Source organism: Liolophura sinensis, chromosome 7 (genome assembly GCF_032854445.1).
Source record: "Liolophura sinensis isolate JHLJ2023 chromosome 7, CUHK_Ljap_v2, whole genome shotgun sequence".
NCBI lineage: Eukaryota > Metazoa > Mollusca > Polyplacophora > Chitonida > Chitonidae > Liolophura > Liolophura sinensis.
In genome coordinates, this window is record NC_088301.1 from 54,656,213 (window position 1) to 54,678,466 (window position 22,254).

A 22,254-nucleotide genomic window follows, 5' to 3' on the forward strand; every position below is an offset into this window, starting at 1 on the left:
GAGACAGTATTGGACTTTGAGCCTGTTGCTCGAGATCATATCGTATATTTGTCCAGAAGTTTACGCTACACTTAAAAAAAAGAACATTCGCCACAAATCTGACAATGCTGAAATAAAGCTGCAGATGATGAATTCTCTCGGCGGGAAATGAATTTTCTCGGCTGGAAATGGATTCTATCGGCGGGAAATAGATTAGAACAGTGGGAAATGGAATCCGTCGGTGGGAAATAGATTAGAACAGTCGTTATTTCATCAGGAGCCCCCCAAACTTTTGTTCTAAGCACGTTGTCTCTTTGTGCTGTGACGTAATTTTGTCTCAGTGCCACTGGAGGTGACGTTGATCTGGAGTTCTCATTTCGTCAAGACCCGAAGATTGGATTAGAGGTACCGAGGAACTTTGATGACTTGCAGAGAAGTTGGATGTCAACTATTTGTTAGTACGCCTTTGTTGTCTGCATGCCAGTGATATCTTTCACTTAGGAATTCACGAGGAACTGTGGATGTGCCTGTTCCTGAGATTAGACAGTGAGACTCCGTGCGTTTGAACTGGAAGTGTGCCTGTGGGTCTCCTTAAGAATCCATCAGTTGCTGGCGTGACATTAATTGGCATGTTGCATATAGGCTGTACTATTTGTAATAAATTGTTTAGTCATATGTATTGAATTTATCTGAGCATACCTTTACAATTCGATCTGGGGAAATAGATTCTATCGACGGGAAACAGATTCGAACGGTGGGAAATGGCTTGGAATGTCTGACAATTGGCCAAACTGTTGACACCTTATTTGCGCTTGTTTCCGTATAATGTAATAAAGAAACAAAGGTCAGTATATAAATGAATCTGTCCACCATAACGATAACACAATTGATCATTGAAACGAAGACGTGTTTCAGTAGAGAATTAATTGCTATAACATTTGATAAAAATAGTTGGAAACTTTGTAGAACTTACCTGCGGCAAGAAGGACATAATATTTCGTACCTAGGCTGGTCTGACTGTTATCCGTGTTTTGAAATATTTCCGTATTGGTCTGACAAAATCCATTCGACTTTTTGTAGAAATAAGACTTACAAAGCATGTTCTGAAGACAGTAAGCCTGGCATCTGATTGGAGAAATCACGCCTTTTACAATTTCTAACGTAAAGTCTGAAATTAACATGTCATCAAGCATGTGATCTTTAACCCCTGTAACTTTTCGCAACGATGTTGTAACGAAAATACATTGACAGAACGCCACGACACTTGTAAATATCTTAAGCTGCACCCTGTATACATACATGTTTAAGTAATGTGAAACACTCTATGCGCCAGCAAATATTTTTGCATGGGTACATTCGCTGACAATATCGATGGCTATCTGTTTATCTCAAGAATTCCAAATGCTATAAATCCAGGTGGTCTTTCTGGTTTTGAACGCTTACAAGGCAGAAAATGACAACGAGCTGTCATTAAGACAAAATTCGTGTCAACCCGTGGTTATTCCAATGATTATCTGTCTGAACACTATGGCTTCAAAACAATACAAGGTTTTGGTATGTTTGGTGTTTTCGCAGAACGCGCAGATTTATTAATCTGTATTGATCGTCAATTCATCGCAAGTATCCTCAGTCGATATGAACGTTGTTTTCGAAAATATTATAGGCTTCCTTAAGTATTGTAAGTAAAACATTAGACATTAACACACTTAACACATTAACACAAGCTGCAGTGTATTCCGCCAAGAAATTTTATTTTTGTCTGCAGCTTAATACTGAAAATTCAATGACATTAAATCAATGAAGTGAAAGGTTCACCAGTATATCCAACTTATTGCTTTTGTCAAAATGTTGTATAAATAATATGTGCTTGGTACCAAATAACACCAACGTTTCAATGTAGTCAAAATACGTAAAAGCCAATCTGCTATAGAAGTGGCCACAAGAACTAACAAGAGTTCGGGTGAACAAAATATGCGCAATAATAATCTCAATAATAGATTTGTCTGAAATGTCTAAAAGAATATCAACGCAAAATTGTGATGAGTATAAACCCCAAAGTACTTCAAGGGAATTGGTGGTGTGTTTTAGTATGAAATAGTAACGTGACAAGTATACATGAAACATCATCACATCTGTATCTATTCAAAAAAAAAACAATGTATGAAAAACAATAGAACATATAGCCAGGACACAAATATGGACGAAAAGATGGGCAAAATTGCTATACCGTAATCGCGTATAAAAATGGATAAATATGAGGTACAACACGTCATACCTGTACCAATACATCAACCAAAACTGCAAATATCAGACTTCAGAAAAAGGACAATCTGGTTACTATGGTAAATGTGAGTCTCGACATATCATCACATCTGTACCTGTGTACCCACCAAAGAGTAAAACTGTACGTGGGAAACAATTGCAGCTTTAGTCCGAACACTAAATCATATTAATTTATGTACTATATGTAGGGACGATGGCAATCTGCTTACCGTGGCAATGGTGAAAATGAACAAATTTGAGTCCCGATACATCGTCACCTCCGAATCTAACTATCCACCAAGAATTAAATTTTAATACGGAAAACAATTGGAGTTGTGGTCCTTCACGAAGTTCATGCCTAACTATATGGTAGATATCAATGAAATGGCAATTTGATTACCATGGTAACAGCAGAAATGGAGAAATGTGAGTCCCAACACATCGTCATCTGTATGTCTTTGTATCGTTCCATCAAAAATTAAAACTCTGCTTGGAAAACAGTTGGCATGGTTGGAGTTGTAGCCTGGACACGAAACCATACAGTATATGTGTAGGGATGATGACAAGCTGGTTACCATGGCAACAGTGAAAAATCGGCAAATGGGAGTCCTGACACATCATCACCTCTGCATCTAAATATCCATCAAGAATTAAAGTTGAATATGAAAAACAAATGGAATTGTAAACTGTAAAAGTTCATATCTATATAACTATGTAGTAGATATCGGGGAAATAGCAATCTAGTTATCATAGCAACCACACAAATGGAAATGAAATCATACCTATTTGTGTAGTATATATAAAGAAAATGGTGAACTGGAATGTGAAATGAGACACATCGTCATCTGTGTATCCACCAAAACCCACTACATGGAAAACGGAGTTGTAGCCCGGATACGTAATCATATTTACTTATTTATTTATTTGATTGGTGTTTTACGCCGTCCTCAAGGATATTTCACTTATGCGACGGCGGCCAGCATTATGGTGGGAGGAAAACGGGCAAAGCCCGGAGGAAACTCACAGGTTGCTGCCACACCTTCCACGGCCGAAGAAGACAACAAACACGACACGAAATCATATTCATTTGTATATTATGTATGTATGGAAATCTGGTTACCATGGGAACCGCGGAAATGCAAGAATGTAGTCGTGACACATCATCACCTCAGTATCTACATTTATGTAGCCACCATAAATTAAAACTTTCCACATGAATGCGGACGAACAGTCGGACAGACGGACAGAATGGGTTTAACATAAGACGACTGGCCTAATGGTGGGGGTATAAAAACACAAGTTTAACAAGAAATTTTCAAGCAAATGACCGAGGTTTTCTTACCATAAATTACAGGTCGTCAACCTTTGTGAATAGCAGATCGAATTTGACGTATTTTACCATCGAAACTGGGTTGTATCAACCACTACATGTATGCTAATATGTACAATGTGAAGTTTGCATTAGATTACAGCTTCTGATGCAACAATAAGGCAATATGCGAGGAAGAAACTGTGCGTGAAAAGTTCGATCATTTTAATATAAAAATTTGCATTAGGTTATGCATAACTGCATAATGTCCATTTTATCCAATTTTAGGTCTAAATCTACACTCATGGATATTTGATTTTTATAGCAATTACACTCTTAAAATTATTTCAACAAATAGTTCCTGTATATTTCAGCTGACGTCTGAACTAGATGTCTTTGTTACAAGATTGTGGAGCGAGCAGGACTTATAACTAATACACACCAGTCGTGCTTGAACATCATTCATGACATAAAATCGTAGTAATGGAAAATTTTCAAAGCGTACATGCTAATCAAGGATTCTTCATGTGGCAGGCTGAAGTCTCGTCATTGTTAGGATACTGGAAATTTGTGAAGAATACAGCCCTGTCACTTACAGCCGCCTACTGCCAAAGCAAGATTTTTTGCCGCTGGAAATTGACAACATAGATTTCCGATATTAGAAAATCCCTGAAAGCTTAGTAATGATGAACCACTAACAGGGAAAACAGCATGCGTGATTGGCCTGCTGGCTACTCTTTATCAAGCAGTGCGCATGCACACGTGTCTTTCTTGAATTCCTTTAACTAAGAAAAGAGGTGGAAAGGCGTCATAACAATCAGATGCATCTTGAGCTACGAGAAACAATGTTACTAGTTTTCTTCTTAGCTCTAATATACCAAAATTCTTCAACATTTTGTTTCAAATATCATCAATCACTCTACGGCGATGTTGCAAAGGCATTCAACAATATCTTGATATCTAAATCAATTTTAATGAAGAAATTTGAAGTATTTTCCAAAGTTCAGTGCCAGGCACAGTGCATGCACGATGCTTCGTGCATGTCTTTTTTCCACAGGCAAGTCGAAGGTTTGTGTCAGACACATTCCATTGTTTTCCTGGATGCTGGGTATGGAGAAACTAGCCATGGCACTCGCTACTATGTCCTACACGAAGGTGAGTTTTTTTAAACTCATAAAAATATTACACCAAATTAAAATCTATGAAATATTTGTGATACTGGTTTATGTAATATATACAACTGATATTTCTTATCGATTAAATCTGTGAGCTTTCAATTTTGAATATTTTATACATTCCTTTGTTTTTTTCGTTGTACTTCAAATAAATCTAACTAGTTTTAAAATTACCTTATGATCTATATGTTCAGACGGCACTGTTGTCCAACACACCGACAGATCCTACTTACAGGTTAACATACATCACAAGACAGCAACAATATCGCAGTCCTGTAAGTACTGGTAGTCCTTAACATTGCATGTGTTTTAGCCTTGTTGTAACTCTCCATATTCTAGTAAGCTTGCACATATAACCCTCATCTCTTCGGGTTCCAGCTGACAACCGCAATCCGAATTACCTCTACAGGCGAGACTTGGACATGAAAGTTACCATCTATTCCAACAGATTAAATTGGGAAGGGGCAGATAGAGCGTGTCGCAGACTTGGACAACAGCTGGTCTCATTAGACACATGGCCCAAATTCCGATTCGTCACGGACGTGTTGAAAGCATCAGGCTGTAAGTTACAATTTTGTTTGCTTGCTTACAGATGAAATCTCCCCAATACCAAATTGTTGTGCATTATCATAAAAGGATTGTCTATACATGTACAACATTTGTATGATTCGGCCTGTGGACTGAGTATCCTCGGGATCTGGCCCTGGGATCACAAAGTGATCTTAAGACTTGGGGCAAAACTTTAGTCAATAAAATGTGTATGTTTCTTTCCATTATTTCATCTGAAATTTGTTATAAATTAACTTATCCAGAATTTACAGTGTCAAGCAAAATTTTGACCTTGTAACATAAGAAACAAGAATATTAAGGTAATTTGAAAATTAAGCTTTCATAAAGCTGTGTTTTCTGTGAATAGATTAGATATCAAAAGCTTAGTAATTGTATATACAATAAATGAGACCATTTTATATACCTTTTCTGTACACATGCGTCAGAAAAAGACCTACTTTGATATGCATTGTAAACACACTTTGTGGTAGGCGTACATCGACAGGCTCAATGACTTCAAAGAAAAATCAACTGAAGCAAATATGTTACTGAATACACTTATGCTAAACCAAGAGCATGTTACTATGTTTTGTACGGTTTGATATAGTTCATTTTATTCAGTGCATTTCGATTTAATACAGTTTTAAACTGTGTAATGTTATGCAACAGTATAGAAAGAACTAAATCATAATTAAGAGCAATAGCCATGTTACGTGTGACCATTTGTCAGCTACCACACTGTCGTCGCTGCTCTGGTTTTACTCTCTACAGTGTAGCCTTTAATTATATTGTATCCATCCCTACATAAACCTGGGTCTAGTTTCACAAATGCATTCGTCGTGTGCTATTTTGTACGTCATTATTACCGCACCATTGTCCTATATATGCTATTATCGTACATTGCCGACGTATTTATGAAACTGGACCCAGGATTCTGCTGGTGGACTAAGGATCCCCTGGTTATGGTAACTTAAATGTGATAGGCTCTTTTGAGTAATTCCAGACCAGTGATAAATTAATCTAAATCTATTAAATGTTCAATTAACATCACTGCATTTTTTTTACCTAATTCTGCTTAAGGCATGGTGCTAGGGAGCGAGTAATTTTTCCCCGTTACGTTTCACCATTTGCCAGTTATCACACTGTCGTTGCTGTTCTGGTTTTACTCCCTGCGCTATTTTGTTTTAGTGATGTTTAATGGTCATCCCCAGAGCTGACAACTTCAGTTGTTTAAAGTACATAGTTTTGTGCCATTTGCCATTTTGTTGCATAATAAATATTGAATGATTCGCTTTAAATCATATATTTTTTAGTTTACCTGTTTCACGGTGTACTAGTGATAGAGACTAACTCCACTTTCCTTGAGGATTTTCTTATGTTCACAAACGTTCAGTTTCGTTTTTTTAATTGTTTGTCTACTCTTAACAACTTCTTAGATCCTCGTGTTACAATTAACGTCATAAAAACGTCGTTGCTTAACATCACACAGATGACATGGTACAGAGGGACAACTTTACCTTTCGCGATAAAAGACTTCGAAATCGAAAGTTTAAAACTATCGTCAGTTGTAAATGTTGTAGTAGACGTATTTAACTCCAGTAAAGAATATGACAGTAATATTTTTGCAAATAAGATGACATCATTAGAATCTGTATCAGCTGGAACAATGGTATATTTTCCCTGAAGTACAGCAAGTTTGGCCCTCCACGTGTAGGGCAAATTGCCGTCAGATAAATGACGGAGTTGAAGAGTTTTTACTTCAAATCATTTATCTTTATTGTTTTTTTGTAGTTTACAACGTAAAATCAAGTGAATTTCACGTTGGACTGTACGAACCTGGGCCAAATGGCATATGGGTTTGGAAAAATGGAGTCTCCATGGACATTAACTCGGAGATGTGGTGTAAGGCAGATGACCAACCAGACAATGGCAATATTTTTTCTCCACAGAGAAGAGCATCTTGTGAACAAAGTTGTATGTCCAATGACCCTTGATGATAAGTTTGATTTAGAAAAGTCTTATTACATCTGTGAATTACCATCCTCTAAGCTGTTTTAGAGACCTTGTTTCTGTTCAAACATGTAGCATTTATAAACGACTACATATAATACAAGCACAGAGAAAAAAGGTTTTGAGAGGCCTTGTTTCCATTTAAATCTTTAAAATTACTGCATTTGTAAATGTGAGTTGATGTTAAATATTACAAGGTCTGGGGAAAAATTTCGCCTTGTACATGGCTTTGTGAAAGGATTTTTGTTTTCATACAAATATTCAAGAGAATAACCTGGAAGCGCGTACAATGATTGGGTATCCATGGATTTATCGAAATGTTCTAAAATAGCTTAAATTATTTATTTCTCCATTATAATTTCTATTTTTCTACACTTTATTCGAGTTAAAAATGATTCAAGCATTCATATTTGGTTGTTAATCACCACATGAAAGCAAACACCTGTTAAAGCGATCGCTCAAAATAAATTCGCCTGCAACACAAATCAAAAGTTTTATAACCATTCAACACAACCTGGTGCAAATTGACAAGTGTAAAAATAGAAAGATATGTGAACAGAAAAATGACATGACTCCACCCATTCCCTTGCAATGTAACTTTGTACTGAAAAATGCACTGAAATGGATCGTCATGTATTTGTGAAAAGAGAATTATTTCGCTTCGCACCTATATGCCCAGCTTCTGAACTATCAGACAAGGACATGTATTGTTTTTCTTTCTCCATGCAATGCTGAGAAAAAGTAATGTAAATTTTTATTTATATATCGAGTTTTTTGTTCGTGAATAAGTTCTGAGAACGGGGGAAGCCATTTATCAAGGTGAGACAACGTTGATTTATATTAAAGCCAGCGACATGGAGACAAAGTCATGCTGACTCTCAGCATGGCGTCCTCTGTCGATAGGCAGGTTCACTTGAACCTGCCTATCGACACTAAATGCCTCTGAAAGAAGGTTCACTTGAAGGACAAAAACTTTGTTAACAGCTATTGATATTCTTGTTTGTTAAATATTTCAGCTGCTTAGAATTTGTAAATGACCTTATTCCCCTCTAATTATCAAGCAGTCTGCCGAAGCGTGACATTTGGCAAGTAAATTGGTGTAACAAATGTTCGAATTACGTCCTGAAGTCACAGTTGTTCCAGAATGGAATGAAATGTAACGTTGTTGGTGTGACCCAGTTAATCATGGCGAATTTTCGGAACTCCATAAAAGTACCAAGCCATTTTTAGCAGAGATGTATATGACAGTTGGTAGACCTGTTGGTCACTTGCCAGATGTCTCAAAGCGCTGGATCTGTCTTTCGAGCAATAGTATCGCAGCATCACACACATACGCTTTAGAGTATATAAAATTTAAGGAATAATGATTCTTAACCTGATCATTATTGTACATTTTACTACAGTAAATGTGGATGAGTTGAAGTTTTACAACGAAACGCAATATGTATGTTGTAAGAAAATCCATAGATAAGTTAAATGCTGGAACTAGGACATTAATCGTTCGGTGTTATAGTGGCACGTATATATTGATTATCTTTGGGCCGTATTTCACATTTGACATGTCAGTGATTCAGTAAAAGGGCGTCAACATTTAAAAGATTAACAGATCATTAAGTCTGGCTTTTATTTTAGTGGCCATTTCTAACCCGTCTCTGTGTGAGGTGCGCCACCTGATATTGGCGAACATAATAAAATCTGCGAAAAGACGGACACATCTGAACTGACATATTTTTCTGCATCCTATCAAGAACCTTAGAGACACTGACTAACGACTAACGTGTACTGCGCCAATATCGGCTTTGGGGTCCGACCAACAAGGATCGAGTCGCCCGGTCAGAAGCTTTGGACGTATCTTGATGATTAATCGTCTTAAAAGAACAAAAAGACACAGAATGAAATGGACAATGTTGAATATATTCAAAAAGTAGGACTTTCCGAGCAGAACTTCACTGCTAAATGCTACCTAGTTACCTGGACCATGGGCATAGGACAGTACGAAAGTGGGCATGATTCACGAAGTTGAAGGTATGACTCTGGGTGCAAACTTTTCTCAAGGAAAGTATAATGAAAATTGACGAAAAGTTTACTGATTACCCAAATTCACAAAACACCATAAGTATCCAGAAAATGAGTAAGCCTTGTCCTCGGTGTTAACAAAAGTTATACATGGAAACATTTTAGGAAAGACAGCGTTGGCCGGTTACGAGCTACATTTGGGGAAGAAATACAACAACGCCGGTGTTTGACAATTAAAGCCATTATAAAAATGACGGATTTATTGATTACAAGATGTAATGACGAGCTTGTCTTTCAGGTTTAAAGTTTCAAGAGAAGTTAGCAGTAATTTTTAATTAAAGCGAGAAAAGGCCACATGTAACAGTTATAACTGATATAACCCCGCCCGAAGTCTCTGACACAAGATAAAATTTCACTACTTACATGCCGGTGTAATATGATGAGCTACGAAGTAGGGCAGTCAAATTCTGGTCCTTTGTACTTTGTGCTACAAAAACACCCTTTGATATAAAACTATCCATACAGGATAGGCGAGGTACGTTACAGGTGACTGAATGAAACCAGTATTCAATCATATACCATGCTAGAAAATAAATTGTCGATAATAAAATATGCATCTCAGTTGCGCGTTGATTGCAACTGACCATATATCCAACGTGGTGATCTAATTCAACATGATGAATATCTTGCCAAGTAGATATTATCCTCATACGGTACATGTGTACGTGTATCTGAGCGTCTAGTTCTTCAGTGAGACCTTTAGATTTTTTAAGTATCCACATGAAGTTGAGGCCTGATTTTTTTTTGCAATTGCACAGTGTGACATCCGACAAATTGTTCTCATCTTTTCTAATAATGAACACACCATCAAAGTGTGTTGATATCCAGATTAGGTTAGATCTTTTCCACCTGTTGATATGATATTTGTTTTTTCCACGTTTAGAAAAGCTACGTTCGTTCTGTATACTTCACATCAAATATTAGAACAATCCGATAAGGTTGAATCTATATCTCTATCTCTCTCTGTTCCTCTCTGGTTAGACCGTGGTTTTACGGCAATAAAATTGCCAGCTACATGAAATAGGACAGGTGTTTGGTCCACACGCCTGTTTTCCTCCATCTGCATACCACCGTCAACAGTTAAAAGAGCATTCTATTCAAATCCTTTATCTTTATTTGTCTTTGTAGTCTACAATGTCGAATAAAGTGAATTTCACGTTGGACTGTCCGAACCTGGATCAAATGGCATATGGGTTTGGAAAAATGGATATATTTTCTCTCATAGTCAAAAGCATCTTTGTGGAACAAAGCTGTATGTCCTACGACCCTTAATGATAATTTATTGAGCTTGCTTATTACATCTGTGAGATTCCATCCTAAGCTTTTGTAGAGATCTGGTTTCTGTTTAAATATGTAGCATTTATAAACGCCTACAGATAACACAAATTTAGTGTTGTGACAAGCTCAACACAAAATATATCTTGTTCTTGGCATCAGGTATTCGGACTACCTAGCTCACTTGACTTATCAAAACTAGGGACCACATTTGCTAATCAGTGTCATGAACTTAGATAGTACAAAAGTGAACCTAATTCACTCTGCTAAAAATTCACTCTGTTAAAAAAATTTATGCTAAAAAAATCATAGCATATTAAATTTTGTCCACGGTGTTAAAACAGCTCTACATGAAACAGCTAGAGACAAGATATTCTTCAGTTATTGGGAAAAAGAACGCCAATGCACAGTGCGCATTTCATGTGAATCCACCACAGTTCAAGACTAGGGGTGTGTAATTTTCTACAATTTAAGTATTTGCATGAACAGTTAGAATGAAAGTGGGGAGACCCGAGATCAAACCCGAGTCAGGTCAAACCAAAGACTTCAAAAATTGGCACTCAGCAATGAGAACATAGAGGAAGGAAACATGACTGGCTGGCGGGTGATGTGTCATGTATGGGGTCTTCGGCATGGACTCGCCTGGCTACAAGAAAACACCGTAAATATACACACACCCTCGTCGTCATATCACTAAAAACTTGTTAAAAATACGTACCGACAGACAGACAGACAGACAGACACACACACACACACACACACACACACACACACACATACACACACACACACACACACACACACACACACACACACACACACACACACACACACACACACACACACACACACACACACATTTTCCACTTTCACGATGGCGGTCTGTTCTTTGACCGCCATCAGTAAACCATCGACCATTGACGAACATTGCCACATACGACGTAGAGATATGAACAGCATTTTGGTGGATGTAGTTTCAGCGAAAGCTAGAAACCTGTCAAGATTTAACCCACAGCTTTATATAGTAAGCTGACCGTTTAAGTATTTCTAAAAACAGGCCATCACTGTCATCGCTGATGTGTGGAGTCTGGGCACAGATAACCAACCACCAAGGCAGTATGAGGTCTTCTTAAAGGAATCTGTGTAAGTAAACAACTATAACCAACACTCTTGCTAATGTGAACACACTGTCACTACTGTATATCGATAATAACCGTAACGGTGGATACCGGCGTGCGTCAAGAATGTCGGACAGATTTTTCCAGTAAGTAATAAAGAAAACATTTCTAGCTTTATAGGTCTAGCTAAAAACCAGATATGCGCCTTAAGTAGGTGAAAGTGGTTAAGGTAGAGTGTTAAATGATGTGATATTCCATCAATCTATTATATTCCAAACAACTAACCTAAGGTGAGCCGAAATAAAATGTATTTGAAATCGACAATACGAATTCATCGTTTATCAATTCCTCATCTGTCTAGTATAAACTACCTCATAATGAAAGGTATCTCTGTTTGACAGCAGTTGTGCTATTCTGCATCGCGTCTATTTCCATTGATTCCACTGTCAGTGTCTAATAGCCGCGTGGAGTAAACTGTACCTATTTTGTCTGAGCAGAAGTAATTACTCTTGTCAACGGTAATCAATAGGCTAGGATTAAATTCAGTTATTTTTCTTTTCGGAAGGACAGTCAGAAATAAAGGATTTTTCGTGCATACGGCTCTGGGACATTTGACACTGTCATGAAGGCCTGTGTTCCTAGCTGAAAGGATAGCCGTTGGCCTATTCACATTGGTTGGTTAATGAGTACGGCACAGATGAGCAATTGCTACACACCCACGACACCTGTCATAAGTATTTTAAAGCGAAAACTGCGACAGGAACAATACATTCTAATGAAATGATAGAATCAGTTTTTAGCATCATGAACCTTAGTGTACTATGAAATGAACCACTCCATCCAACTGAATACTTTAATACATTATTTTCATTTTCATACATTATGAACCTATAAAAGGCAAAGTATATTTTAGAATCAAAATTTGTGATAATTAATCCATATGAAATATAACAAAGAAATACGCAGATTTGCCCAAACCACGACATTGCCTTTCTCTTCGTGTTCAACATTACTTAGTCCCTATGATAACATGAAGATGGACTCTCATAGTAGGACACTGATTGCAGCTGCGGTGCCTCGGCGTATCACGACTGATGTCATTACAGTGTCCCTTTGTAGCACGTCAGATATCACAACTCTGACTCCTTGTGGCACTCCTGATATCACAACAGTGTCTTTGTAGCAAGCCTAATATAACAGCAATGTTTTCTTGTAACATGTCTGAATTCACTACGTGTATACTTCGCCACACCTGATCTCACAACTGTGTCTCCTTGTAGTACGACTGATAAAACAACTGTGTATCCTTGTAGCATGACTGATATCACAACGGTGTATACTTGTAGCATGAGTGATATCACAACGGTGTGTTCTTGTAGCATGACTGATACAAAAACGGTATCTCCTTGTAGGATGACAAGAACAACAACGAAGTCTCCTTGTAGCATGACTTGTAGCTTGGTTGGCACAGCTACCTTAGTGGAAAGTGTTCTCGAAATTACCGGATATTACACACCGATAAGAACACGTAAACTTTGAACCGATCACCACCTTTACATAAAGCGATAATTGCCAAATTTCATTACAACGAGGAACAACTTTCCGAAAACTTCGGAAGTCACGTTCCTAGTAATTTATTTCGCAAAACATTGCCTAGCGCCAGATATATCAGAGAAAAGTGACGAAGTTTGAATTTGGACCATGGGAAATATTGATCCTGGACAAATGCCCCGCGGACAGAAGCCACGTGGACAAGAACCCCGTCGGGCAAAAGCCCCGTCGTCTTAATTAACCGACAAAACATATCCAACAGTGTAACAAACATGATGTAAATATTTCTTGACGGGAATTCATTTAGTGTGACTTTGATATCCATCTAGAAAGGACTCGGCGCTGTAAAGCGGAGAATCGGACCCAGAGAGGTACGACAAGAAAGTGCAAATTTCAAAATCTCAATACAATTCTGTAATTTTCGGAATCAGAAGTATAAAACTTGGTCGAAGGACTCATGAAAGTTATAATGCCATAAAACAGATGTTTGATTAGTAATAACCGTCCAAAAATGCACTCTCGATCATAAAGTTTTTCGTTCAAACGAGGCACTGTTTTTAATTCACTGTATCAAGATCAACCCTAACCAGAAAATATCTTTGCTGAAACCTTCATGTTTTTATTTCCGCGTGCCATCAAAGTTTCGTTTTGTTTAACGTTTGTCCTTATGTGTAAAACATACATATTATATTTACTTTATCATGTACTGAGTTTGTCATGTTTTATCAAGTTTAAAATCTGTATTTGGGCATTGGTCTATCAGGAATCCTTCACAGTATATTGCGCTAACGAAGTCGCTGCGGAGAAAAGCTTACACATCGGGGAAGAGATTGAACCTTTGTGGTTCTTTTTTTTCTTTGGAAACATACTTTTGTGTAAATAAAGAGAAAGACGGTCTTGCATTAAATAAGTGTTATATTGCATTAGAATGGCTAAGCTATGGTATTACGAAAAATTTGGTAATTATAGAAGACGTATAAGGCTGAATTTTATATATGTTAAACATTTATTTAATTGATTAAATAAATTTAGATTTAATTTAAATTAAATTTAGTTGGTGCACAACCGCGTGCTCAAGAATTTTTCAAAAAGATACATTTGTAGAGTAGTTTATAACTCTACAGTGTCTAATGCCAAAAAAGATATTTAAGTGTGAATGTAGCCGGTTAGAATTTTTCGATTTTATAACCTATACATCGCTTCAACAGAACTGAAAAAAGAAGTAGCCTTACGAGTGTGTTAGCAGCTGTCAGTCAAAGCTGTGGTCATTTTCTCTGCTCGAGGTTCACAGTTTCTTGCACTGTAGTATACAGTAGGATACTCCGTCGAAATCATTGCGGAGGAGTCGTAATAGCGGAGATAATGGTCAAATCATAGGAAACAATTGTATTCGAACACACCTTCGATCTCTTTGACCAAATTACAGTAAGAGCGACACATTAGGTGAATAAGCCTTACTCAATGTTTTTGTATCAAAGTATATTCCTGTTGCGTTTGTATATCATATTATTATAACATTAAAAGAATATGAACCCAACAAAGCTGTCTGACACTTTTTCAATTTTTTCAAAATGAATTAGATATAGGTCTAATACAATAACATTGTCACTACCATGGATCGATAATCACAAATGTGAGGCGAAATAAAATGTATTTAAAATGGTCAATACGAATTCATCCGACATCGTTCATCAATTCTGCACTCTGTGTAGTATAGTATAGCACAGTATGGTGTAGCACAGTATAGTATAGTATAGCATAGCACAGTATAATATAGTACAGTATAGTATAGCACAGTATAGTATAGTATAGTATAGTATAGTATAGTATAGTATAGTATAGCATAGCATAGCATAGCATAGCAAAGCATAGCATAGCATAGCATAGCATAGCATAGCATAGCATAGCATAGCATAGCATAGCAGAGCAGAGCAGAGTATAGTATAGTATAGTATAGTAGAGTAGAGTAGAGTAGAGTATAGTATAGTATAGTATAGTATAGTATAGTATAGTATAGTATAGTATAGTATAGTATAGTATAGTATAGTATAGTATAGTAGAGTAGAGTAGAGTAGAGTAAAGTAGAGTATAGTATAGTAGAGTATAGTAGAGTAGAGTAGAGTATAGTAGAGTAGAGTATAGTATAGTATAGTATAGTATAGTATAGTATAGTATAGTATAGTATAGTATAGTAGAGTATAGTAGAGTAGAGTATAGTATAGTAGAGTAGAGTAGAGTAGAGTATAGTATAGTATAGTAGAGTATAGTATAGTATAGTAGAGTATAGTATAGTAGAGTAGAGTAGAGTAGAGTAGAGTACAGTACAGTACAGTACAGTACAGTACAGTACAGTACAGTACAGTACAGTACAGTACAGTATAGTATAGCATAGTATAGTCTAGTATAGTATAGCACAGTATAGTATAGTATAGCATAGTATAGTACAGTATAGTGTAGTATAGTATAGTATAGTATGGTATAGTATAGCAGAGTACAGTACAGTACAGTACAGTACGGTACAGTGCAGTACAATACAGTACAGGACAGGACAGTATAGTATAGTATACATATAGTACAGTATAGCATACCGTACCATACCATACAATAGCATAGCATAAAATAGTATACTGATGGGTGAAATAAACTGTGGCGTGACTGGTCCGTCGAGCCAAAACGAACCAATGGTCGACGCGTATCCCCGCGTTTATTTTGTTGAGGTCCACGTTGGTGAAAAGTCCAAAATGGTCGGCTTGTAGAGTTGAGTGTTGAGCTGTGTCGCGCCAAAACGGAACAATGGGGTGGGTTGGATTTTCCCGCTATGATTTCGTTGACGTCCGCGTCGCGTACTCCAATGAGCGACGAGCGGGACGGACCAATGAGCGACAGGGTGAGCGAACGTGAGAGCCATGAAGTGGCAAGCTACGCCAGACCACGCTCGCCAATACTGAATAGATGCTGCCAACCCTCTGCTGACAGAGCCTGCTGAGAAGAAGGGGTGACCATCTCCCAGCGCCGTTGCTGTGGGTACTGGATGGCAAGATGATTGAAGTTCTACAATGTCCAATAAACCCCAACTTCCCACCCAAACGTGCTGTTCTCGACAGCCAAGGCTGGGCGAGGATGAAGGATTTCAGATCTCTCCGGGACCGGCTTCACGGTGCGTCAGTCCTTGTCTAGTGTCTCTCCACTCTGTCACACCAGACAACACCATGTTCGTCCACGTAAAGAAATGGAGGGCATACCGACCTGACGGTTCGCTCTACCCGATCAAAGGTGTCACCCTCAACCACCTAACCAACTGGCAAAACCTAGTGGCAGCCATCCTAGACATTGACAATCTGCTGGTGGGAGACAAGGAAGTAGTCGGCACCGACGACGACGTGGAGGCGGAGCCCGTGACATTCAGTCAGAGGGAGCCGGAACAGGCCTCGCTCGATTCAGATCTTGAGGTGATCCTGACGAACATGCTGTGGAATGTACGCTCCAGGCTCTCCAGCCCCACATCCTACAGTTGCAGCACAAAGCGTACGCTCCAGGCTTCACCGACCTTCCAGGCTACACGAGTGTACTCCCTAGTATGTTTCGGATGGTATCGTCAGTCAGGGATGTCTGAAGGTCCTTCCACCGAAGACGTCCGCCGACGTGTCAAGGATCCCCGGCATATTCAGCAATGTTATTTAGACACTGTTCTTCCCAAGTTAAAATACGAGGAGCGACCCCCAACCAGGTGTCAATACTCTATAGTCAGTCACCCAGGCCCAGTCGATGCCACTCTCAATATAGTGTACTGCGAGCCCGAAAGCCCAGATGTTTACAGCGGTGCCCAGCCCTTGCTCAAGGCAACCCGGCAACAAGGACTCACTCACTTTGGTGAGTCGGGCCCACGTGTCGGCTTGGCTGGCCCAACAGGACACGTACACGCTGAACCGTCCCGCTCGTAACCGGGTAACCGCTCGTTGGGGGTATAGACTGTCAATGGCAGGTGGACTTGGTCGACATGGGAGCGTTTGCCAAAGAGAACGACGACAACCGTTACCTACTTACCTGCATCGATGTCCTTTCCAAGTACACTTGGGTGGTCCGCCTATGTACCAAAACCGGTGCTCGTCTAATCGAAGCGTTTGAAAGTATTTTCAAGACGGGGCGTTGACCGTTGTACCTGCAAACGGACGAAGGCAAAGAGTTTCTGAACAGACGGCTCCAGACATTTTTAAAGACCAACTGGGTCCTCTTCTTTCACACGTTTAACGAGACAAAAACATCCGTGGTAGAATGGTTTAACCGTATTTTGAATAGACGCATGTACAAGTATTTCATCGCTTACAACACAAAGTCAAAGGGAAATTCGAAAAATCGTACCTCCCTAACAGAAGCACAGAAATGTTCCACGTCGTCCGCACCCACCCCGGCCCGTCGTGTACACTGGAGGACTTGAACAGGGAAAGGCGTTTCGCGGGGCATTTGAGGATGCCACCGCCCAATCTCACGGGTACTTGCTTGTCGATTTCAAGCAAACCGCTGCGACTTCCCACCCATATCTTCCGCGGAGGGATTCAGCACGCCTACCTGCCCAAGTCAAAACCTCGTACACACGGCCCGCCGAAACAGTTGTTTCAACGTCAGCGTCCGCGATGTCACGCCGGCTCCAACGTTACGCGTCCTTGCTGTCCCTGCTAGCTCGAGCCACCCCAGCCGTTCGACGCTCCGTTCTGCCCGCCAACGATACGGGTTTACTTCGTTGTTTGTGTAAATGTGCGAAGAATGTTTTAAATGGGAACGTCCCACTGATGGCGGTTCAGAAGGCGAGACGAAGTGTATGTCATAGACTCCAAAGACGACACGCAGCGCGATAAGCACAAGTTAAAATTGCCAGCAGGCTATTACCCCTCACCCAACGCGCTCGCCAATGCCCTGACAGGCTTGTTGACCACGAACATCACCTGGCTCAACACACAAGACCCTGGGCCTTCCTCATCAACACAGACACCTCCCTCCGCCCCGGGTAACACTGGGTGGCGATCTTCATAGACGTGTACCCGAACCCACCGGTCCCGGGCGGGCCAGCCCTCCACATCGATATCACCGCTTGGCTCACTGGAGAACACATCACTGGACATGGAATGATCGGCGGCTGTAGAGTCTGGACATGGTTGTGAGCGGGCAATATTGCGTCGTGCACGACGTACGATAACGATTTAATGGTGTTCGATTGGGTGGAGAGCAAGTTTCGGGACGAGTTGGTACACTTGAATGTTCACGTTGACTAGGCTCTCGAGCATGTCCAGCGCACTAAGAGGCACATCGCGGAAATGACTGAGGTCAATTTTTACCGCCTCCAGATAAATTCTTGTGGCGAAGAATGTAACCGAAGCTGTAGTTGACGGTGAACTCTGTGGGCTGATCATCATAGATAGCGTTCAGGTACTCGTCCACTGCTGAAGAACTGCTTGTCGTCACTGTTTCAGTAGGTCTCTGTAACATAGAAGCATACACAGGTGTGGAATATTATACTGTATAGTATATAGTATGATGTATAGTATAGTATATTATAGTAACTGTATAGCATGGCATAGCATAGCATTGTAGTACGGTTGCTTAGCACGGTCACTTGGTTGTAAGATCTGGGGCGTGCGATGCGTGCGACGGCGTGACGCCCGCGCACAGTGTCAACCAGCGTCCGTGGGGCATGGTAAGAAAGTTATTGATTTTTGTCTAACGGGCCAGGCAGCCATTTTGCAGGTTTCTCTTGATGGGGTGTGTCACCGAAGAGGTGTGTCTCCGCCAATGAGATTCGCTCGAGTACCCCCATTACCCAGCGGTGTAGGACGAGGCCGGCGAACCCTAGAGCCGGATGAATATGGATGGACGCAGAAGGCCACGGTGGGGGAGAAAGGAGCCCGAATACGAGAGCTACCCAATAACGTGGTGTGGTTTATGATCCCGGTGGCAGTAATGATCCAACCGAGACGGACCACCGGCAGGAGGTGCACTGTCGATCTTCCATAATTTACGTTTCGGCTCGAATACTACATGATCGTTCAACTGTTTTTACATAGGCAAATTCCAGATATATGTTCCAAACGGGCTAACATACATTCAAACTGAACGACTAGGACTGAATGGACATAACAAAGTCAACAGCTAAATTTCCGTCCGCTAACTGCAGGAAAACACTATTTTCAAAACCGAATTAACTTTTTAGATTTTCTACAGAAAGCTAAACATGAACAATGATAAGAAAAACGCGCTCGATAGCACACGATCGCACGGGGCGTTATTATCTGCATAAACGCTAACTTTAATTATAAATTTAACGTTTCTTATTATGAAATACATGCATCCCTTGGCATACAAAGGTACACTATGATCTTAGGGATGAAATTAGGTGAAATTTACAGAAGTACATACCTGCAAGTAGGAATATATTACGTTAAACAAAACCTTATGTGCACCATTCCGTACACTACGTTAGCCGGTTTATGCGTGTAGACCGCCGGGTGCCACTGAAAACGGAGTTCACTAAGCGGTCAAGGAATTTCAGTTTGCTACGAAAGTATATTCCTATTACAAGTCTTCACATTTACTTTAGTACTGTACATTTGTCGCAGACAAATCTGTCAGACTCTCACAAAGAGGGGAGAGAAATAAAGAACAGGCGAGGTGTCGTATGGCACGGTATGGAAGTGGTGGGACGTATCGTACGTATGATGCCGGATAGTCGACGGGCTGTCAGGTGGTAGAAATTGAATGACTACCCTCCATTAAGGACACCCACGAACGGGACCGGCATACGTTGGGGTGCACCTGCTGTGGAATGGTCATGTTACGGTTAGCAGTCGTACGCACCAAAGAACCTGTTCTTGACCGGCAAAAGTTTGGGATGCTGTCGAGGAAGAAGTGGTGCCCCACACAAGTCTAGTAGACGTTTGAATCGGGAGCAGGAGGTGACCCCGGCACATGGCTGAAGTTGGGTAAATGCCGATGCGTGAGACGTATATCCGACATAAAAGTAGTTAAGAGTGAATGGGAATTCACCTGCAGTGTGGCGCGCGTGTGGAGCTCGGGTATAACAGCCTTGTCGGTGGCCACACACGGACAACTTTAAAACAAATATACACAGCCCTAATGATCCGTCCTTTGTGAATGTGTCCGCACAAGCCGGGGGCATAGCCGCGCATCCGAGTGGTAAAATGTCTGACCCAGTGTTGAACCGTTCGGCTTTTCCCAGAAGACCGGCCTTTGCGTAAGACGAATCTATTTTAACGATATGCTGTATGACTTACCGTTCCATGTTGAGCATGTCGATGCAGTCGCCAATGCCACAACCCGTACAATGTCTTTTGACATGCTTCACATGTGTGGATCCGCTCTTTCCCCCCGTGCGTTTGCTGGTGCCGCACCAAGTACGTCCGTCGGACAAACGTCCGGGCACATGTATCGCATGTAAACGTCTCTCAACGCAGGGTGGTGGTGGTGTGCGTTCGCTGATACCAGTTGTCCCGTCTGGAAAATGTCCTGGCGCACTTTGGGCAAACGAACTCCCGCCTCTTCGAACAATCTCTGTCACTCTCCATGAGCTTGGTGTTGATGCCGCAGTAAATTACCCCGGCAACCAATCTCGCGCAGGCATTGTGCACGTATTTAGGCCATGATTGTTTTGACCAGAAATGCTGTCCACTAACACTTTCGAGCCGCTTTTTAATACCCTGATCAACCAAAAGCGCTTGAACGGAACCACTACTGTGATGGGGTGCTCCCTTCCTTCTATCGTAAGCGAACGGCGAATCGGAGAAAATCCCAAGGATTTAACTTTAGCAGGACGATCCCTCCTATCTCCCAACCCTTTATTTACCCAGTCAGCGGACATCAACGAAATTCGCAGTCCAACACAGTGTCCAGGATGATTTTTCCCAGAACCTGTGTTTCTCGATCTGTTCCTCGATCATTGATCAGTTTTGGCGTAACGAAGCTGCTCAACCCAAATTTACAAACCCACGTTTTGCTCACCTGTCGCTTAATGGTCCGTCCGGCCACCTTTTATTGGAGGACGCGGCGCAAATGTCAACGAAATCCGAGCGGGGACAATCTAACCCACACCATTGGTCCGTTTTGACGCACAACACTTATAGAACACTCAACTCTACAAGACGACCAGACAGTATACTCTACTCTACTCTAATCTATTCTACTACACTATACAGAGCGCGGTCTCAACGACACGAATCCTCCGCAATGCAGCACGTTTTAGACGCAGTATACTACTTGGGGCCTTACTATACCAGGTCCTTTGTCATCAAAGGCTATCCCAATCTGTCACCCGGGTTCGACAGCTTTCCTCTAATAAGTGTTCCATGTTTTCGAAACAATATGGCCAAACATGACCGTCTCTGATGTCTCTAATATTATTATCGAATGTTTTTCGTCGAGAAAATATAAGTTTATTCTACGACTATACTAAATTGGTTTGGCTGAAATATTTCAACATGGCATACAGGTTATAGCTTACTACGATTCACAGTATCACCTCACGTAAGGTATGCATTTTCAGTCGGTTTACAGGCATCTTGTGCAATTTTATGTGTTCACTATAACAGATGTATTTTAAAATTTTGATTATTTACAAATTTAAACCAAATCATATTATAGTTCACAAGAAAAATATTATTTTTAAAAATAAAGAATAATTTATTTTTAAAGGTTACTGTGTATCTTTTATATATTTTTATGCCTTACATGGATGAATATGATAAATAAAACGAATCTGTGATCTTAACGTTAAATCGCAAGTATTCTATATTTATTGCATTGAAATCTGAAAGGTTACTTCATAGAGAATGTTTCAGGTTTTTTCGCAAACAAGCAAACAACTTATATCATTTACCACATAATACACCTAATAGGAATCTAAGGGCTCCTGTCCATCTTCAAACTGCATGGGACGCCATGGTAG